Raw genomic sequence first — 7,516 nt, forward strand, 5'->3', positions numbered from 1 at the left:
TTCTTTCTGTCTGACAGTGCCAGAGCCTGTGGAAGGAGAGTATTTCTCCTGCTTTACAGGATCAGAAGGAAGAGGCTTGGCTAGAGCTGACGTCCAGAGTACTGGGTTCGAAGCCAGGGTGACCCAGTCCCTACGTCCCAACCCTAAACCCTCAGAGGAATTCACAATATTAGCCCTGAATGCCTGGTGAGGATTGACTGCTTACCTTGGTGGCCCGATGGCATTAGAGAAGCACCAGGTGGGAATGATGGCTTTAGAGTTGTTTTGTTTTTTAGATGAGACTGAGTTTTTAGCCAGGAAAAGAGTTTTGGCAGTTAAGGAATTGCTAAAGCAACTTGTCTCCAAGGCTATTCTTCATATAAAGGTGAAAACCAGTGCCATGAATAAAAGAACGTGCTTATCACATGTTTAGTAAATGAATGAAAACCACAATCCTTGTCACCAAGAAAGTCACATTTCAAGCCAGTACATAGAGGGATGCCTGGAGGTGAAACTAGAATCCAGGAGCAGGTGGACTTTGACCCTCGGGGGGCAGAGCTGGTCCAGAGATGGCAGTCTAGTGCACGTATGACACCCAGGCAATGTGTTTTGTACATAAACTAGCCTAGCTTGTCATCATCCTGTGGTGTCCATAGCTCACTCTTCTTGTTATATGTGATGGAGGAAATCAGGACCAATTGGTCAATGAGGTACCAAAGGGTAAAACTATAATCAAAGACTGTAATGGAGCAGACAGTGGAATCAAACTATTCCAAAAGCATAAAATGTTAGATTATCAGCCTCAAGAGGTAAAGGGATGGGGCCAGCAGTCACACAGCGCATTAGTGGCAGCGCAGATTGTAGAATTCAGACTTCCTGACTCCCCATTCAAACACGTTTCTAGAACTTAACAAATGAAAATACAGTTGTAGGCAACAAAACGGAACTTTCACTTTCCATAGTTTTCTAGCTCTCTTTAATCTGTCACTGGAAATCTGTAAACTTAACTTTTACTCTCTGACTTTTTTTTTTTAACGTAAGCATTTTCTGCCATAAAACAAACAAAAATCCCCAGGTTATTCCCTGTATTAAGTGGAAGTGAAAACAGCAAAGAAGATTATGTAAATTAAAATCTCTTTTTTTGTAGTTCCAATTGCAAAATGCAATTTAAAACACAGTGATAGGCATTTGTCAAAACTCATCACATGGTACACTTATGCACCATATTAAAAAAAAATGTCTTTCTCTTTTCCGTCTTAGTTCTATATTCTAATTTGATAGAAATCTGGCTGATTAAGCAAGATGGTAGATTCAGCCGATATCTTACATGTCTAAGCCATTCTAAAGGAAAAAAAGATTCTCAAAATACCTTGAAGGAAATGTTAATAGTTATTAATTCTGGGTTGCAGGAACCCGGTGTATGTTATATTAGTATTTACATTATTCTCTATTTTTTTTTTTAATTGTTTTAAGCTAACCAACCTTGAGATCAGGGGTTCCCAGCTTTTCTGCAAGGCGGAACTGGCCTTGGTTTCCCTAGATCCTTAGGATTTAGAGGATTAAGAGGATGGAGTCCTTACAGCAAACCGTCCAGTGCAAATTATGGGAAACTTCAGAGAAGAGGCCATGGAGGCATCAACCATGGTGGAATGCACGTGAGTAGAATCTGAAACTCCACTCTCAGATTCAAACAAATGGCTGAGTATCTCTGTTTTAGCAGCAGAATCCTGCAACTCCCATACAAAACCATCCCCAAGAAGGTCTCCTTGTCCCTAACTTCAGGCTCTTGGGGCTGGCCAGATAGCCAGCTGTGTGACCTTAGGTCCATGAGTTGACCTCTCTGGTCCCGAATGTCCTAACCTGCACCATTTGAAGTTCTATTTTCTAAATGTTTTTACTCTAATACTAATTTCGTGAGACAACTGAGCTATTTAAATTTAAGGTGTGTAAGTTATTCTAGCGGGCTCTGAACAAGGTGGTTCAGGGATAATTGTGACCCAGCGTGTGTCATTCAGAGTTAGTAGGTGAGTCACACTCCAGCTGCCTCTCAATTCCCACGGTTTAGAGCCGGGGTTGGTGCCTGGGCATTGAAATCAATTTTGCTTTGTAGTTCTGGCTTGAGGGGACTGCGGCCTTAACCTTTCCTGACTCATGCGTCCTGTGCTTGAAGTATGATTATAAGTTCACTGACCTGTGCTGGCCCAGAAGAAAGGGAGTCAAGAGTTCTTAAAGAATAGGAAATCTCGTACTCAGTATTAATTTGTCTTGGAGTCCCCAAATGACAGGGCAAGAAAGAACATTAGACCCTGTTGATATGAACACCTGCTACCACTACCACTATTTTAGAGAATGAATGGATGGATGGATGGATGGATGGATGGATGGATGGAGACATACAGAGGGGAAACCACTAGCCTAAAAACCACACAACTAGTTAGAATTTCCTGTGGTGATGACATGGTGTCTTCTGTATTGACTAAAAGGGGGAAAATTATAAAACTATTCAAACTACAAGCTGACATTTTATGATAATTAAGACAAATGAAGGGAATTCGCCCCCAGTCTTTATTCCACCAAATTCTCTCCACTCCATTGCCACCACCATCTGGGCTTGGACTACTGTCAGAGCTCCTAACTGCCTGTCCTCCCTCTTGCCCTGCTTCAACCCAGTCTACACATAGGAAATCACAAGGCTTTTTTTAAGTGAAAACTGACGGCGCTACAAGCTCTTCAGTATTTTCTTTCAGGAAGCCTTGTTCTTTCCTTTCATAGCACTTTCCACAATGGCAACTGTACATTTTATTTGTTCAACAGCTGCCCGCACCCCCTCGACAAACTCCAGGGTGAAAGAGATTGTGAGGTTTTTGTTTGTCCTTGTATCCCTGGCACCTGGGCAACCAATTAATACTGATTGAATAAATTACTACTAACGATTAGTCTGAGCACAGCATTGAACCAATACGTTAAGAGCTAACGTTCTCTGTTTTTACACCAAAAATCACCAGGGAATTTCCACAGGTAGGCAGGGAACAGTAATCTAACAGTCCAGAGAAGGAAGGAAACAAAAGGTTTCTCTGCTCTGTCATTTTCTAGGCAAGGACGCTGGCCCGAAGGTCCTGTGCCTTGAGATGTCATGTCATCGTGTCACCTGACATTCAGATCAAAGGCAGACTCTGCTTTGTGCAGAGGACACAGATCAAGGTTCCTCTGACTTGCAGGGAGCTCTATCACAAGATTAGATCAACTTGGAAAGTCCACCAAGATAACAGCATTGCCATTTGATGGGCACCTATTGGTACAAAGTGCTTTGTCTATATTAACCCATTTGATCCTCCCCATATCCCAATGCAATAAGGGTTTATTATCCTGAATTTGGAGTTGAGGAAATTAAGACTCAGAGGGATTAAGTAACTTGCCTGAACTCACACAGCTGGTAAACAAGAGAACTGGGATATAAACCCATGCATAGTCTCCACGCCCCTTCATTATGTCCCATCGTCCATCAGTGTTGGTGTTCGGCTTTCACACATTTTGACCACCAAGAGAAATACTGCTCATTTGTAACAGGTAAGGATGACAGGATATAGAGGTGCAGGAAGCTTGGTGGATACAGAACACCTGTGCTTTAGAACTGCTTTCTCCACTGTCACAGCATATTAGAAGGGGACAGAAACCTAGGATCATTAATACCCTCACTATTCAAAGAGTGGTCCATGTACCAGCAGCATCAGTATCACCTGGGAGCTGCTTAGAAATGTAGCATATCAGCCCACACCAAGGCCTGCTGGATCAGAATCTGCATTTTTTGTTTGTTTGTTTGGTTGGTTTTTTTGCGGTACGCGGGCCTCTCACTGCTGTGGCCTCTCCCGTTGTGGAGCACAGGCTCCGGACGCGCAGGCTTAGTGGCCATGGCTCACAGGCCCAGCCGCTCTGCGGCATGTGGGATCTTCTCGGACCCGTGTCCCCTGCATCGAGCAGGCGGACTCTCAACCACTGCGCCACCAGGGAAGCCCCAGAATCTGCATTTTAACGCAAACCCAAGTGGACTGGATGCAGTTCAAGTTTGAGAATCACTGGTGTAGACCAGGAGTTCTCAACCTACTTGCCCTTTAGAATCACCCGGGGAATTTAAAGCATACCAGGACCTGAGTTGGAATCCCTGGCAGTAGGGCAGGGATTCTGAGCTCTTTTTCACGCTTCCCAGAAGAGTCCAATAGGCAGCCAGAGTTGGGAAACACCAATCTAGCTCCACTCCACTGCCTTCTTTTCTTTTCTTTTCCCCTTGTTTTTACATTACAATTAAAACAAGTGAAGTGACCTACCAAGCGTGATGAAAAGAGCGTGGACTTGAGAGCTTAAACAGAGCAAGGTTTGGATCCTGATTCTGCCACTTATTACCAGTGAGGCTTCAGGCAAAACACTAGCCTCCCTGGATCTCAGTTTCCACATTTATAAAATGCAAATAATAATGCCCACCTCAGAGGGTCCCTGTGAGAAATACAGGCACAGCGCAAAGGATGGAACATTTGCGCTTGTGTGTAGTAAGACCCTGATGACAGGCAGCTACTCTGACCACCCGAGTCAGATCAACCCAGGCAGCAGCAGACAGCTGTCTGAGGAGTTAAGAGCTGAAACATTGCAATTCCTTGCCCCGGCATATTCTCCAAGTGTGAAGCCAAACTTTCATTAAGCAAGCGATGATGAAAAGATGCAGAAGAAGTGGTTGAAAGTGAGGTCCACAGGAAAGGAAGTCAAAGGCGGTCTCCTTTTCCACATGCCTCCACTGTCCCCATCCCCCACCCCAGACCCTGCATCTAGTCCCACTCTGTCCCTTCCTGCCCCAGCTTGCTACCCTGACTGGAGAACCAGCTTGTACCAGTGGTCAAAGATATATAATCACTGAGGGTTTTTTTTAAAATATACAAACAAAAAAACATTTTTCATACTGCATGTTGATCTATATTTACTGGAACGGTTGAATTAACACAGGAAGAAATAGCCCCTTTGACTGAAACTCTACAAGAAAACACAAAATGTGGCTTTGCATCTTCACCTGAGAAAGTCCAGGGCTCAAAGGGTGTGAGAAAGAAAAGAGGTGTTCTCAATCTTCTTTTAGCAGTTTTTTTTTTTTTTAACGTTTTTTGGTGTGGTACAATTAGTTAACATAAAATTACCATTCCAACCATTTTGAAGTGCACAATTCAGTGGTATTAAGTACACTCGCATAGTTATGAATCCTTTAACAGTTTTATACTTCCTTCCTTTTCTTCCTGCACACACCTACACACATGCATACACAGTATCTGCATAATTTTGTGGCTCTGAAACCTTTCACATGTAAAATTAGAAATGATCTGCAAAGGGATTTCAGGGCAACACGTATTTTCTTCTCCTTGGGAGGAAATTGATTTAGTGAGTGACAACCATGTGTCAGGTGCTTTCACATACTTTATTCATAACAACCCCATAAGGGAGGGAGGGGGTCTTACACCTGTTCTTTACAGATGAGGAAATGAGGAAACTGAGGCTCAAGGAGGTAAACTAGTGGGTGCACAGCCAGAGAGAGAGAAAGGACTACAGCCAGCCTTCACACCCATGTCTGTGGAATTCCAAAGGTTATGCTCTTTTTCTCTTTTTCTTAAGAAAACCGTTTTCTTCTTAGAGAAGTAATATACGAGTTATTATTTTAAGAAAAAAGAAAAATGTAAAGAAAAAGTAAAAATCACTAACAAACTCCTCTCCCAGAAATAGTCACTGATGCATATTGAGGTCTTCTTGTCCGATTCTTTCCATATTCCAGGTCATTTACTTCCATGATGTCCCATTTAAGGTGGGACAGGAGAGTGGGGTGGCACAGGGACATGACAGAGAACTTTCATGTGTTTTGTCTCTAGAGGTGTATGTGTTGCTTGGATCTTTTACAACAAAATGGATTCACATATTAGTTACATAGTAAAAGAACAGAAAATAATTGGAAGTAAAATCCAGAGAAAGAAAAAGAATGTGTTGATGAAAAAGGGAGGATTGTCAACCCTAGAAATATTTAAAAAGGAGAGTCCAAGAGGCAACAATTGGCTCATAATAAGAACGATAAGGCTCAGGCCGGCAGGAATGTTTCTAATATGAAGACAGATACATCAGGCTTTCAGAGCAGGATGCCATTAACCCTCCCTGTCACCTGGCCGGCTCCTTGTAGCTTGGGGTCTAATTCTGTGCCTGCCAGACCACTCTCTGAATAGAATTTAACTTCCCATGTAGTTTGCTTACGGGGTAAGAACGTTCTGGGTAGACTACTGTCAATATTCCAACTATCTGACAGGCTTTCTGCTAATTAAATTAATTGGTTTTCAAATATTTCTTCATTCTCTGAGAGCTCTGTTGGTCAATCAGCATCACTAAATTATGTCAAGTCAGGAAACTGCCTGGATTCCAAGTTCCAAAATTTAGAAATTCGAGATTTCTGAATCCGTAAGTCTGGATGCTGGATCATGGGAAAGGACAATGTAATGCCATTTCACAGAGGACTTTCTAGGGTGAGAAGCAAGAGAGCTACAGCAGCCACCCCTGCTCTTACACGCCCAGTACGTACCAGAGAGTGCCATGACGGCACCATTGTTAACATGCCTCGTGCCACGTGTTGGGATAGGGCCAACCTTGCGACATTTAACAGCAGTGCGGGGCTTCCCTGGTGGCGCAGTGGTTGAGAGTCCGCCTGCCGATGCAGGGGACACGGGTTCGTGCCCCGGTCCGGGAAGATCCCACATGCCGCGGAGCGGCTGGGCCCGTGAGCCATGGCCGCTGAGCCTGCGCATCCGGAGCCTGTGCTCCGCAACGGGAGAGGCCACAACAGTGAGAGGCCCGTGTACCGCAAAAAAACCCCAAACAAACAAAAAACACAGCACTGCGATGTGGCAGTGGGATGGGGAGATCCTTGGGAGACAGCCAGCCACAGACACTAGGGGGAATCGCCATCCAGCAAGCAAAAGGTTGTATCTGGCTCAGGCAGTAGCAGAAGACGCTACCAGTCTCAGCAAACAGTCAGCCACAGTGAATGCGGGTAGGAGTGAGGCGTGGTGAGGGCTGAGAAGAGCAGTGGTAGAAGGATCCCTGCCTCTCACTTTTCAGAGTAAGCCCATCTGCAGGCATCAACTCCTGGTACCTAGTCACTAGGCTAGGTTTCTTTCACTCATTCATTCAACAAATGTTTACCACATTCTTCCATGGAACTCACGCACCTATACACCTAGCTGTGTGTGCCAAGGATACAAGGACTGACTGCTCTTTACTTGGCCCATTTCTCAGGGTTGTGTCGTCAGCAAGAAACCTTGAGAGATGAGGTCATGTTTCCCTTGGGACAAAGAACAGGCTTGCATACTGCTGACTATCAAAGTCATGAATTTCCCAAGCTCCGTGTCCTTCACCTAGAGCACAGCTCACTGTGCATGTCCTCTCCATCTGGCCCAGGTCATGTCTCCCCCTTGAGAACAGAGGGCAAGGAAAACCTGGTGCAAACATGCTGCTTGCTGTCCTGGGAGGA

The sequence above is a fragment of the Monodon monoceros genome, unplaced genomic scaffold (genome assembly GCF_005190385.1).
Source record: "Monodon monoceros isolate NGI ecotype Baffin Bay Population unplaced genomic scaffold, NGI_Narwhal_1 Super_Scaffold_11, whole genome shotgun sequence".
Lineage (NCBI taxonomy): Eukaryota > Metazoa > Chordata > Mammalia > Artiodactyla > Monodontidae > Monodon > Monodon monoceros.